We start from the raw sequence: 15,828 nt of genomic DNA on the forward strand, positions 1-15,828 counted from the left end.
TTAGATTGTTAAAACCTTCTTACTTTAATGGGGCTGTGTTCTAATAAGTGACGCAAATACCAATTTTATTTGATTTTAAGGAGAGGTATCGCTACTTGACAAAGTCACAAAGGGGGTAGGGTGGTATTTTTACATATCCCTATGTCTGGCATAAGGCGTAGGACCAAGCAGCATTCTATTTCAATTACGCTAGTGTCAGTCATTGGATGATGGGCTTGATCTGGGCAATTATCTAACTGATTTTGGGCCTCAAATGTAAGGTGGGCCTCATCTGGTATGTAGATTGTGTCACCACTTGCATGTGTACATGGATGGATGTAAGATGGTCCATGTGATAGGAAATCATTGGCAAAAGTTTTTCTTTAGTGGTGGATCAGGAAGAGTGTCCTTTTGCCACTGGTGATCTGATCGCGTGATTGAACTCTTATGTCATCTAATTCCATTCATATTGTTTCATTTTTTTTTTAAGAAAATTATTAGAAGTTGAAAACGTTAATCAAACCTAAATAGTTTAAACAGAGCTTAGCCTTATTGGATTGGCATCAAATTGGGGTATTGTGAATCAAAATCGAGTCAAAATCAAATCGAACACGAAAACCTAACCTAAACCAATGTAAAACCGGTTAAAACCTGACACCAACATAAAAAAGAAAAAAAGGGTTTTCTTTCATAATCATGTACATTTATATACCTGTCAAATGAAACTCAAATGAAATCGATAGGAAGCCAAATTTTCCTTTATCGATTTGATTTTTGATTTATCCATTCTTACACCAATACCGAATTAAACTAGACAGAATATAGTCCAACAGCCACCGTTTTTGATTAAAAGTTAGTTAGGTTCGAAGCATTTGAGTAGTTTTCAGTTATGTGTGAATTTCTTTGCCCGTCTAGTCTGAGGAGGGATTTGTCAAAAGGTGAAAAGAAAAAAAAGACCAAAGGAGTAATTGGGGGCGGGGAAACGAAACCCTTAGGTCAAACACAGATTTTCTCCAACCACGTCTCTCTCCCTCTCCAACAACAAATATGGAAGAATATCTCATAAGAAAATAAATATGGAAGAATAATAATAAGTCTAGATCCGACTCAATACAGACTAAGTAGTTGAAAATAAATGAAAAGAACGAAATTATTGAAATTAACATATAAGAAGATCAATTAGCCAAGATCATACGATAGAGACATTGTTAAGAAAGGATGACTTTTCCCTTGAGTGTTTCCTTCACTTACGGTGGAGGAAAACTTTCACTATATTCAACCTAGTCATTCCCATGTTCAAATTGAAATTGTGTTGCTAGGTTTGCCAATATGACCTACTTATATTTTCCGGGTGATAGCTGATCAAGCTCAAACTTGATACACACAACGTTACCATCATTCCCAATTTGCCTAATGAAAACTTGTTCCCAATCTGAATTTTATATCTATAGAAAAAAGAGGGTGGAAGTTTAATTGAAAAGTCAAACATATGAAGAAAATAAGTTAGCCATTTAAAATACCAAGGGAACAATCCAATACAAAATGGTTCATATGATAACAATTTGATAAATGACCAATTCAAAAATTGACCTTACCTATCAATATGGTTAAAATTCCTAAATCATGTTTCACATTATGTAAATCAAGTTGACGGTACAATCAAGTTTGACAACAGTATCGTTCTAATATTTCTTCTTATCTTCTTAACCTCTTTGGCTACAACTATACAAAGACAATATCATATGAATACATATTTTTGTTGGATTAAAGTCTCAAATTCGAGACCTTTTCGCCTATGATAGGGCAAGCCACCTGAACAAGGGGTTATTGACATATCCATGTCATATTACGGGTCTTAAAAACCTAAAAACCCTAGTTCTCATGTGTTGTATCCAACTAAAAAACCATCCAAGTCAATTAATCTCCTTTCTAAAGAAAACAATATTGGAGGTTCTTTCTTTTTTTCTTTTAAGGTGGGGTGGGGGTTTTAAGAGACAAGATTGGATTGGCATGTAATGTAATTATAGAATGGTTTGAGATTAGCTACAGGGCCCTACTACAAAAGGATATGATTAAAGTGATACCTTAATAATCAAATATATATATATATATATTTTTCAAATGGGGTGTTCTTGTTATCATTATGATTAATTATACTAATTACTACAAATCTCTGACATGCCCACAAATCATTCTGGCCTCGGAAATAGAAATACAAGGACCTAATTAAACCTAATGATGATACTCATGATCAATGACTCAATGTGGCGCCCAAATATGTCTGAACTCGGTCGAGACCCTTGAGCCAAGGATTTTTGGAATCGCTATTGGTATCGGATCCGTCATATTGATATATTGATCTGATCAATTCGAATCGGTTGATATATGACATGGATATGAGTTTTCTTTTATATAAAAATGGGGTTTCGATTTAATATCGGACTGATATAGTAGATCTCTTTCTATATCGGTATCGGTTTCATCAGCGACTGATACTGATACCGATACGGTGAATTGTGCCCCACAAAAAGTCGCAGCCTCCACATGGAAACCCCGATGGCCGACGGTGACACGTGACCCTACCCGGAGATGATAGATTAGATTAGAGTAGAGTAGATTAGATGGGAGTCATTGTTTGGCCTCAATTGCACATGGGAATTGGGATTTCTCACTTATTCTCCCATGTGATGTTGTAGACTTTTCTAAATAAAAATTGCTGAAATGTCAACGATCATCATCATTTTGTCTTTTTGTGAAATGAGATCCACCGACGACCATCCATTTAAAGAATTTGGCTTACCAACAAGAGGATTAGGAATATAAATATGTTGTAAAGAATGAAAATTCATATCCCAAAAAATATCATGTCTGCTGTTCATTCTTATATTTATCATCAGAAAAAAGGTCCCAAGGGTGGTTATTCTTTGCAGTGGGTGCGATCATGCGGTGAGAATCGGATGACTGAAAGTATTCAGACACGTGCCCCAAGATTGTCTTGATCATCCGGTGTTTTCCGCATGATCGCATTCGCTGCAAAGGATGTTTTCACCTTTGCACCAACGGCATAGGTTACGTTAATATTTTATTTCTAAATTCAATTTTTTTTCTTGACTTCCAAACATGATCTCTATTTATCAAAATCGAACCAATTACACTAGAATAGTGAACCATTTGATAAATGGTTCAATTTTGATTTTAAATAATGAAATTGTTTAATAATTGATTCGATTTTGGGTTTAATCAGTTAATCCGTTACATTTTGATTTATATATTGAATAACTAACACCTTCCTAAATCTTTGACATCTTCACGTCTTCACTCCATATTGATAACTTGTTTATGTTTTTCTCAAAATAATTATTTAAAATTAAAAAATATAATAAATTGTAATTTTTTATGTGAGAATAGGTTTATATTAAAATTTTGATTATCACTTTTTTTCTTTTTCTTTTTTTTAATGAGAATATGTTTTGAGTGCAATATTTTCTTTGAAAACGTATAACCATTTAATAAATAGTTCAGTTTTGATTTTTACATGTGACATGACCCTTAGTATTCTTATTGATTAATATTTTCTTTCGTGTAATTCTTAGCAGTAATTGTGTGTGAGACCCTTTTACTGCACAACTAAGTAGATCAACTTCACTATTAGTAGAGTTATTTTAATTATAAGGCTATTAAAATAATTAAAATAACCTTAGGGTTAGGTTTGAACTTTGAATTGAATGGATCTGGTCCATTGTCACCCTTTCCGCCTTGATTTATTCTTTTGTGAATGAATGACATGCTTTTCTATGACTCAAAATGACTTGAATTAATGTGGAAATTTTATCAATAGAAAGAAAAAATAATTAATGTGAAAATTTTGGTCTAGGTTTGACCCTTGGGGCTCGAAGCCCTAATCAGGCAGACATTTGGCTCGTTCAAACATTTATGGTTATCATAAACACTCAAGCCACGACATTAGAGTGTTGGATTGGATTAAGAAGGGTTAATTACGATCACTTTCAATACACGATAGGAGTTTAATGATGAAACCCAACCCTTATGGAGTCCAATCATGGTATAACATAGTGGTAAATAGAAGAGTCACATGGTGGTGGATGAAGATATAATCTCTTCATCCTTCGTGGCAATAAACTTTTTCCTAATGAAAACAAATATATGGAGTCTTCAATACCAAGGTTTCCTTATAAAAAAACAAAGAAAGAAAAAAAAAAATCAATTTCTTAGGTATCCATATCATCATACTTATCAAACAATAGGAATTGATCATATCAGGGTTGAAAATAATCATTTTACCCCTTTAAATAGAGGCTAAATCCTCTCTTAGACCATGATCTCTTGCAACAATTTCACATTATTCAAAGAGTGTAGGAGTCACTTCTGGATGTAGGATCCACACTAAACAGATGGTGTGAGATTATTGTAAGAAGTTATGATCTAAAAAAAAATCTAAACACCTCAAAATATCGATATTTTGGTTTTTAGATCATTTTACCCTTTTTTCTCCACCTATACCATTGTTATTGTACCAGTCTCGTGTTATCAAAAAAGAAAAAAAAAAAAAGTATGAATATCATATCGACATCGGGTACCAATGCTACTGATACCTTGGACTGTGGTGGACCAAAACATTATCTCTTGATCGTTTGTGGAGAGAAATTCTATTATTTGACATAGATACATAGGTATCTTCAATATTAATGTCTCGGTATCAATATCCGATTATTGTATCAATCGTGATCAATATGAATATGGATCAACTAGGGGTGTTAATCGGTTGGTTCGGATTGGTTTTGGTCTGGGTTGAGTCGATTTCGGTGTGGGAAAGTTAAAATCGAAACCGAATCAATAAGGAAATTCTGGTTTCGGTTTGGTTTCATTTTTAGTACGGTTTGGTTTTGGTTTATCTTTGGTTTCTTAAATGGATTTGTGACCGGGTTGGTTTTGGTTTTTGGTCCAGTTTGGATTCGACTTTCCATACAAATGTTTACAAAACTATGCAAATTTTGATTTTTTTAATGAATTTTGGAGTGTTTCGGTTTCTTACCGGTTCGGTTTCAATTTCGGTCTGGATTTTGAGCCGGTTTCGGTTTGGTTTCGGGTTCATCGGGTTTCCGGTGCAATTCGGTTTGATTTTGGGGTTGCAATACTCCTAACTGAACCGACCCAATAAGGCTTCAATTCGGTTCGATCCGTATTGTTATCGGTTTGATCCGACCGATTTTACTGGTTCGGTTTAAGAATTGACACCCCTAAGATCAACTATATCAAGCACGATCTGACCGTTTTGCTCTCAAAATATCATTACCTTTTTTTTTTTTTTAATCATTTTACTCTCTCTTGAACCGATACTGTTACTACGGAATGAGTACCTTGAGCCGTGATTAGTACAGCCCAAAGATAACGAGACGAAAGGAGGAAAATAAAAGCGACAAATATTAGGTTACATTGATGGCGATTTAGAGTGACATAATGGACGATGACTCATGAATTGAAACTTTCCAAGTCCAGTAATTAAGAATGGCTTATGACTAAGATATAAAAAAGAGGCAGCATCAGCAACAACACTAAGACCGGGTTGCTTTTATGTAAGTTTGATTGAAAGGTCTGTAGAGAAGGCTGGGGCTCTCATGTCCTGTGGTTGCTGGAACATCACCCTCAGATGTGCCATTGTTCACTTTTTCTGGGGGGCGGGGGGGAAGGGAGGAGGGGATGGGGACAGCTTTCTTTCTTATAATTTAGCCTTCTTAAACCCCTCTTAAGTCATTCTAATTTCTACAAAGAAAAAAAAAAAATCATTCTAATTGGGTTGGATGATGATTAAAAAAAAAAAAAAAAAAAAGATTCAGATTGGTCGTGATTTATTGATTAATTGAAAATACAAAATTAGATGAAATCCACTGTTTCGAAATTTTGAATCGACCGTGATAGATCATAATTCTACACTGATTCAACGGATTTTAGTATTTTTTTTGTTTCTCACCGAATCGTTGGCTTTTCATATTTAAGGTTTTTTTTTTTCTCTTTTGAAAATATTTAAAGGGTTGATTCTAGGGTTTTTGAGGTTAATTCAGATTTTCATAATCGTTTTAAAATAGGCCAAAGAGTGAAAACATCCTCCGCAACAGGTGCAATGATGCGGCAAGCATGCGATGATCATAACAACATCGGGGCTAATGTTGTTGGATTTACGGCTAAAATCATTAAAATGGCCCACTTTTTTATTGCAGTTTTTTTTGTACCTTTAACCATATGCAAGTTGGTCATGACTTCAACAAAATTTGCAATTTTATTGGAACTTGACAAATGAGTTGGGTACGCTAAAACCTATTTGTGTAATCTTGGACATTAAAGTTGTATTTGGTAATTCTAGGTAAATAATGCATTTCAAAAAATCACACCAAACACACCCTTAATCTTGTTAATGCTCTCTTCCATCATGATACATCTGTTTCTATTTATAATATTCCTATTTGTAAAATTCCCTTTAGAGATCCTTGGTTTTGCACTCTTACTAAGATGGGTAGGTTCATTACTAATGTGGCTACTATATTTTTCTTATTTTCTTACCAAAAAATTAATAGCTCTCAAAGTAGAATTTAGAGTTTTGTTTAGGCCGTAATACAATAACGACAACAACAAACTAAGTGTTATCCCAATTTAGTGAGGTCGGCTACATGGATCCAAACATATTAATAATGGAACAAGACAAATGAAAAGATGAAAATGCAATATGAAAAGTGAGAGGTGTAAGATGGAAGATGAAAGTGGCAAAGTAGAAGGAGAAATGACTCAACCCAGCACGGCAAGAGAATCACAGCTAAATCGGGTCAGTCACATGGATCCTTGCTCTCTAATAAGCTCTATCCGAGATCATACTTGATACAAGGCCTAAACCGCACTTGTCATTCCTCATAACTTCTCCTATGGTCATTTTAGGCCTACCCCTGGCTCTTGTAGCCTGCTCAATCTGAATCGTATCACTCTTCCTTATTGGGACGTCACTAGGCCTCCGTTGAACATGATCATACCACCTCAAACAACTTTCTTTAAGCTTGTCATTGATCAGGGCCCAAATCCACTCTAATATGCTCATTTCTTACTTTATCTTTCCTAGTTTTGCCTCACATCCATCTTAACATCCTCATTTACGTTACATACATTTTCTCTAAATGACACTTTTTAACTACCCAACATTCCGCTTTGTACATCATGTCAGACTCACAATTGTCATATAAAATTTTTCCTTGAACTTTAAAGGAATACATCAGTCGCACAATACCTTAGACGCACCTCTCCATTTCATCCATCCTACTTTAATTTCTTGCGAGACATCACCCTCAATGTCTCCCTCTTTATCTATGATCGACCCAAGATATCTAAAATAGTACTTATGCGGAATCTCCCTTTCCTCAATCTTTACCGTTTCATTATTATCTATCATAGAGTGAATGAAGTTACATATCATATATTTCGTCTTCAGTCTATTAATTTTAAAACTTCTTTTTCTAAGACTGATCTTCATAGCTCCAGCTTAGTATTAATCCTTACTTTAGTCTTATCCACTAAAATAATGTCATCTACTAAGAACATACATCAGACTGACTTTTCAAGAATGTTGTTATGATTTTCAAGCCACCAAGGAGAGACTAGTTAGTTACTTGAAAATTGATGATAAATGTATCTTTTGTTCAAGGGAAGTTGAAGTTGAATAGATTGAACCATATTTCTCTCGCTGGCTATCAAAGGCCATTGCCAAAGGATCAATGAATTTTATTTTTTTATTAACTACCAGTGGGGTGAATCATACTGTATAAACTACAAAAGATAAAAGTAGTGAGTGGAGGACACAGAGAGGGAAGGGAATGGTAGGAAAATCCCAAAGTCTTAAAGCATTGAAATGCCGCATGCGTATTGGAATGAGAGCCTATTAAAATTGGGACCCCCGGTCGGAGAAGGGAAAACGGCTACCTTGTCCCTAACCCCTTTCATAATTTCACGTTCATGGCGGCCGAGTGTAGGTAAGTTTAACATTTACCAGTTGAACATTCTCATGAGTAAGGTTCATAATCATAGGTATCGAAGACGGTATTGGTATTGGTATTGATATTGATATTCGTATTGGTTTATGTATTGAAAGTTGTATCAGATATTGAAAAAAAAAAAAAAAAGGATAAGTTTATATCAAATTGGTGTAAGGATCATATCAGTCTAAGATTGAATGGAATTTCTAAAAATTCATTTATCAGTCGAGACTATTGATCAATATCAATATTGTATCAATATTGTTCTTCAGTATGATACATATGCATATTGATTTTGTGGATAGACATACATCTTTATTTCTAATAGCGGAAAGGGTAGTGACACTTTAGAGGGTGAGTTTTCATGAAATTAGAATTTTCATTTATCATTTTCTTCCCCCACCCACTTGATACATTTGTATTTCTACTAAAAAAAAAAAAAAAAAAAAAGACATTGATAGATCTGTATCAGTTTGGTATAGGATCATATCATTATAAGATTGAACGGAATTTCAAAAAATTCATGTATTAGTCGAGACTATTGATAATATTAATATTGTATCGATATTGTTCTTCAGTATGATATGGATATGTATCGACTTTGTGGATAGACATATATCTATATTTTTGATAGAGAAAACGATGGAAACACTTTTGAGTGTGAGTTTCATGAAATTAGAATTTCAAAAATGACCATCGATCAATATTATCGTATCGACATTAATCTTCAGTATGATACGGATATGTATCAATGTTGTGATAGACAAATATATAAAGTGAAAAAGGTGGTGAGACTTTGAGTGTGAGTTTTCAATGATCTTCTTCTCCCTTTTTTTTTTTATTGAAAGTTTTTCAGTTGTGCAACAAGTTTTATCGTGTGGAAGGATGATGACTCAACTTCAAATACCCTACTTTCACCAACGGGAAAAAAAAAAAAATTCAAATACCCTATGATACATTTATATGTTTATTCTATTTTTCAGTTGTCTTTCTTCTTAGAAAAAAAAATTGTTTGTTCAATAAATTTTCAATGTTGTATTTTGATACTTGACCAACTTTGTTTAGGCTACTTGGTACGTAATAAATACTTGGGAAAAAGAAATCTGTCTCAGAGCAGAGCGTTTGCACATAGACAAAGGTTGGGGTAAAATGATCGTCTTGCCCTCCATAAAAGTCTAACCCTCATCTTTATTGATGCTTCAATGTGTTCTCTCATTGGCTTTGTACTGATACGAAAAACACTGTCCCATACTAAAAACCCTTTCCCAAACTATTCACGCCCGTTTAGGACTAAACTAGAATATTTTCCTTTTAGTTTTCAATTTCTTTTTTAATAATAATTTTCAACTATAAATTGTGTCTTATAGGTAGACAGTATAATGAAGGCCTAAAGGGTAAATAAAAGATTGAAAAAAAAAAAAAAAAAAAAAAAAAAAATCTAAAAGAGGATGCAACTCTCCTCCTCTCCTCTCCTGTCCTCGCATGTGCTGATAGAGACAAAGCATCCTATTATCAATTATCTATTCCACATCCTTCAGTCCAATTCCCGACGTATTTAAGAAAGAAAACAATTGGCTGAGAATGAACGAGTGGCAACAGTAGGACTTAGAAGATTGCAAAGCAGCCGTCGCTAGCTATCTAAATTTAACAAATCCAAGTAAGGCCCATTCACCCGAGTCCCAAACGTCTTTGTCTCTGTAGTGCGGGGGCTTCTTTTTGTCCCTCCATGGCCCCTCAGTGAGAGGACCCTAGTCCTAAGTCCTAACTGCTGAGTCCCTATTATGAATTTGGTCCAAACCAAAGGTGGCTAAGTTGTAATACAAAACGAACGGCTTAGTCTGCAAAGGCCCAGTCCTGTAGGAGTCAAGATGGGGATAAAGCTGGACCCACCAAAGAATCGAAGGCCTGGGGGAAGGACAAAGCCCACATGGGGAGAACACGGGGTCTCCAGAGGCAGATAGCTGACTGATAGTGCGGCCCAGTGTCGGTTGATAACGGAAACTGTGACCGACGCATGGCATCCCGGTTCTCATGATGCCATGTCAGATTCTCTAATCCTTTTCGGGGATTGTGAATTCCCAGCGTGATTTACGGTTAGTAATGGAAACTATTAATTCTACCGCAGAAAAAAAAAAAAAAAAAAAAAAAGGAAAACTATTAATTAATAGAGAGAGAGAGAGAGAAAATTCATTTCGCCTAACAAGAAACCTATAAATTGAAGCTTTCGCTCTCATTTATGATTATCATCTGATATGGTTTGACAAAATAAAGCAAAAATGAAAAAAAAATTATATTAATAATTCATTTTTCTTGGAATTTGATCTGTCAAGCATTTATAATTATCTATTTGAACAATATATAAACTTTAAGAGGTTATAAGAGTTTGCTATTTATTTTTATATTTAATTATACAATTATTTTGTCATGTGATATGTTCATTGTCACCGTTAGATAAAGACAACACGGTATAGATTAACTATATATCAAATTTTAGAGTCCAATTCAGTTAAATACATTTGTTATATTAACAAGTATCCCTATATATCTAAATACTAGTACTTGTGATATTGGTGTTCACTTTTTGAATTATAAATGATCAGATAGTATAGATTAAAAGAAAAGTAAGAATGGGTAACTAAGGGCTAGTTTGATTTTGTTTGTGCTATTTTGTGTCCAGAACAACAGATATATATATATATATATTTATGTTTCTATGGTAAGAAACGATGTTTGGAATTGTAAAAAAGTCCTTGGTTTTTTTGTTTCTCGAAACGTTTTCAATAGTGTACTCGGGTCCAAGATACGAGTGAAAGTACGACGTTGTATACATACAAAATACGAGTGAAGGCATGGCGTTGAAGTTGTAGGCATGCTTCGTGGAGATGAGTATCAGAAGGATGAAGGCAATCCAAAACTATGAGCTTCGCAGAACGAAGTTGGAATCACCGCCTTTGGATAGCAAGAAGTTTCAACAATGGGTTAGGGTTGGGGTAGGTCGAGTGAAGTATCAGATTTTTATAATTTTTCTTCTTTCCACTTGTTTATAGAATCAGAAAATCAAGAATTGTTTCTCCATCTTGTTTCTAAACACAAAAAATATGCATATATTTCTATTTCTGTTTTAAAAAACATGTGAAACGAAACAGAAAAATCAGACGAATTTTGAGGTGTTTTTTCAGTTATGAACACAAAAAAACTGAAAAACACTTTTCAAGAAACAAAATCAAACGGGCAATAAAATTCATCTTATGGTTTTTTGAAACATCATGTCTCATTATTACATAGATAATTAAAGAGGAAAAAAAAACATGGAATGATGGTTAGTAAGATAAAATAACCATCTCATCACATGCTACTCAGTAATAAAAAAAATGTATATAAAGTGTTAGATTTATTTTAATAATAAAAAAAATGGTGAGTGGTATACATGTAGCCAACGTCTTCTTGTATACTAGATTGTAACTATAGATCTGACATAAAAATAATCTAAATAATTCATTAAATTTCCACGTAGTTATTTTTTTATATATTTTGATAGGAATTTCCGCTTAGTTATTGATTATGAGCAAAGTAATCAGAAACCAAGAAAAGAAAAGAAAATTGCATAGGGTAGTTCCTTTAGACAAATTAGCTTCAACTTATCCTGTTTGAGCACTCGAAGTCGAAAGGCATGGAGAAAGATGAGGTGGATTGGGGGATCCACATGTGGGCCTGGATAGAGAGATGCAAAGAGCTTGGGGCGAATGTAGAGGCAGGAATCGCAGTATTGGGGGGGTGGAGAGGCAAGAGAGGGTGAGAGATCACCATCATACCCAATCGGTTGGGATTCAATGGGATTAAATCATGGTTTCAAGAATCGGGACCGATTTGGATTGGAATCGGCTGACATCGCTGCAGCTTAAATCATAATCGGATCATGTGTTTTCAGCTGAATCCGATCAATTCTTAAATCGATTCCCAATTCCCGATTCCAATGCGAAGCCCATTTTCACCCAATATTGTTTAGAATCAGTTGGATTGGACCGATTCAGATCAGAATTTCGATAACGATTTTAAAAATCCCTAGATTACAACAATGATTATCACTCCAAGAATTTGCTGTCGATTTATTCGAGTTTACATCCTCTTCAACGAGTCATGATGTACGACAAGTACCAAACGACTGAGACCGTCCAGTTGTGCGTTTCAAGAGACTAACACAACGGCTGCAACGATTTTCGCATAATTCATTCCCAATTTCTTCAATATCGGTTGACAATTTAGCCTAAGAATAATAATAATAATTTATAGCAAGAAAATAAAGGCGCTGTCAAAGTCTAACCGTCCATCAACTGCCTAGAATGTCGTTAGGGTTAATGAAAATGAAAAAAAAATGTAGAAGCAAGACCAAGCGGAATTGACCCCACACCCACCCCCCCACCCCCAGTCCGCACCGACAGAATTGTGATTAACCATCCACTAGTGACGGGATTCTTCCTCTCTCCACCGGAAACTCCGGCCGCCTTTACCCGAGCTACGCACTTCAAACATAGTAAAAACCTTCAAAATCACCACCACTGAAAATAGATCCAAATTTGGCGGTTTCAGAATGCAGAGATGAAGATGATCATTGTACATGCAAAGCAGAGGAGACAAAACAGCAAGATTTATAGAGAGAGAGAGAGAGAGAGAGAGAGAGACTTGAGGACTTTGCTTATTGCTTGAAGGCCCAAATGCTACAGAAATGTTCGGGAATCCCGTAAATTAACATAACCAGAAATAAAAAAAAGTAGGTGGGGGTCCCACTTGTCTGGTTTTAATCACGCCCTATCACCCGGCTTTTCCTCCTTTATAATCTACCCTTCACTTCCTACTTCTTTATGCTCTCCCATTCACAACTCACAAATTAAGACACACAGCTTCCCTTCTTCTCAGTCTCTTCATTCTTCCTTTCTCTCTTCCCAAAAGGAGAAAGTAGAGAAGAAGAAGAAGAAAAATGGCATCTAGTCCTTCACTCCATCTTCTCTTTCTCATTACACTTATAGCTCCAACGCTCATTATTTGTACCCCTGTTCATCAAGACCCTGAAATGGTAGTTGAAGAGGTCCACAGGTGCTGCCTCTCTCTCTCTCTACTTACATTCTGCCACTTACATTCTGCCTCTCTCAATTGGACATTATATTGTAACGTAATTCTGGGTTTACATTTGCAGGAGCATCAATGCGTCGCTGAGCAAGAGGAAATTGGGGTACCTCTCCTGTGGAACAGGGAACCCAATTGACGACTGCTGGCGCTGCGATCCCAATTGGGAGAAGAACCGCCAGCGCCTCGCCGATTGCGCCATTGGGTTTGGTAAGCAGGCCATTGGTGGCCGTGATGGGCGGATCTATGTGGTCACTGACTCCGGAGATGACGACCCCGTCAACCCCAAGCCGGCACTCTCCGGTACGCCGTCATCCAAACTGAACCTCTCTGGATCATCTTTGCCAGGGACATGGTGATCCAGCTCAAGGAAGAGTTGCTCATGAATTCCTTCAAGACCATCGACGGCAGGGGAGCCAGTGTTCACATTGCAGGTGGACCCTGCATCACGATCCAGTATGTGACCAACATCATCATACATGGCCTTAACATCCATGACTGCAAGCAAGCAGGGAACGCCGATGTGAGAGACTCGCCTAACCATTACGGGTGGAGGACCATATCTGACGGTGATGGTGTGTCCATCTTTACTGGTACCCATATATGGGTGGACCATTGCTCCCTCTCTAACTGCAATGATGGCCTGATCGATGCAATCCGTGGTTCCACGGCCATCACCATCTCCAACAATTATATGACCCACCATGACAAAGTTATGCTATTGGGTCACAGTGATACCTATACCCAAGACAAGAACATGCAGGTCACAATTGCTTTCAACCACTTTGGAGAAGGCCTTGTCCAAAGGATGCCTAGGTAATAATTTATACTTAAATATCTATAAGTCTCCATGAGGTACTCACATTCATATTCAATGTGGGATTATTACTTTTGCTTTTCGTGAAGAACCCATCATGAATTATTACTTTTGCTTTTCGCGAAGAACCCATCATGAATGAATGATGAATCTGTTCTTCTTGCTTGGGATTTGCAGGTGTAGGAACGGGTATTTCCATGTGGTGAACAATGACTACACTCACTGGGAAATGTATGCCATTGGTGGGAGTGCCTCACCCACCATTAACAGTCAAGGCAATAGATTTCTGGCCCCAGACAACAGTAACAGTAAAGAGGTGAGATTAGGATTTTGAGAGAAGAAAAACCCATAAACAAACCCATCTTTTTCATTTACTTCTTCGGATTCGGATTGAAATAATAGAATTGATTGAATGATGCAGGTGACCAAACGCGAAGAAGCATCATTGAGTGAGTGGAAGAACTGGAATTGGAGATCGGAAGGAGATCTGATGTTGAATGGTGCATTCTTCACGCCGTCGGGTGCGGGATCTTCATCAAGCTATGCAAAAGCTTCGAGCTTGAGTGCTAGACCATCTTCTATAGTGGGTGCCCTTACTACGTCGGCTGGTGCACTAAATTGCAAGAAGGGTTCGCGTTGCTGACACTCACTGGGTAATCGGCTAGCGGCCACCTATCAATTGATTATCATTGCTGCTAGCCCCCGAGAAATAATACTATTAAGCAAAATCACAAAAGGAAGCAGAGGAAAGGGGTATATGAAAGCCTATTTCAAACTCTTCCTTTTTGGATTTTTGGGAAATTTTCTTTGATTGCAACTTTAGTTTCTTTTATTACAACCTCGGCCTGTTTGATCTGTGGACCATTTTGGTTTCCTTAGAGAATCCCAACTGGTGTAAGGTAAACAAGTGCAGAAGTGTTGAAAGTTAGTTTTCTCTCTCTCTCTCTCTCTCTCTCTCTCTCTCTCTCTCTCTATTGAGTTAACTATGGATATCTAATCTTTCATCCCCACTAATTAATCACATAGGTCTATATTGATCCTACCGTCGAAATGAGAATTATTTGATTTTCACCGAAAACAGTGAAGAACGCTAAACACCTCATGTGAGTGATCCCAGAAAAATAAGAGTCGAACTCAAAATCACACACTTTCTGAGAGGCAAAGGTTCTAAAACCAATGATTTCATCTCTCTCTATTTGTGTGTGCGATATTGCAAAAGAAAGAACAAAAAGGGACGAAGAAAAGAATAAAATTAAGAGGAAGGTCTTCTTTATTATTAAAAAGGGAATCAACTAACCATACGGAAGAATATCCATTGATGGTAGTGTAGTACTGATCGAAGTATATCCCAAGCATCCATTCATGGATATTATAATCAGAATTTGAATACATAAATAATTCCAAAGGAGCAGGATGTGCTTGTAAATTGTAATAGTTTAGGTATATGGATAAACAGATGGGAATCTTACACGTGGCAAGCAAAAAGAGAAGATTCCACTCTTACATGAACCAAGCAACCATGTCAAATATATTATCATCCGAACCAAAGCTTAACAGACGAAAATTTTATATGTGGCAAACAATGTAGAAACCAAGAGGGCGCCACAGCCACTTTTACATGTACCAAACAACCAAGTCCAATTTTACCAAAAAAAGAAAAAAGAAAATAAAAACTACCATGTCCAAGATATTATCATCCGAATCCAAGTACATCAATAGTTCCAAGAGGGGAAAAATCCTCTAGGCTGGGAGGATGTGGGGGTACACATCAATATGTTAGAGTGTGTGTTCGAGTTCTTCTAATCATCGGATATCGGGTTGAATGTTCAACGCATTGAAAAGGAACAGGATTCAAGCTCTCTCTCCTTAAACATGTGGGTT

The 15,828-nt window shown here is 36.3% G+C and overlaps 1 pseudogene; it reads left to right on the top strand.

Moving 5' to 3' along the window:
- The first annotated feature begins 12,858 nt into the window (after positions 1-12,858).
- LOC122075647 lies at positions 12,859-14,851 on the top strand (annotated as a pseudogene).
- The last annotated feature ends 977 nt before the right edge of the window (positions 14,852-15,828 follow it).

The sequence above is a fragment of the Macadamia integrifolia genome, chromosome 4 (genome assembly GCF_013358625.1).
Source record: "Macadamia integrifolia cultivar HAES 741 chromosome 4, SCU_Mint_v3, whole genome shotgun sequence".
Lineage (NCBI taxonomy): Eukaryota > Viridiplantae > Streptophyta > Magnoliopsida > Proteales > Proteaceae > Macadamia > Macadamia integrifolia.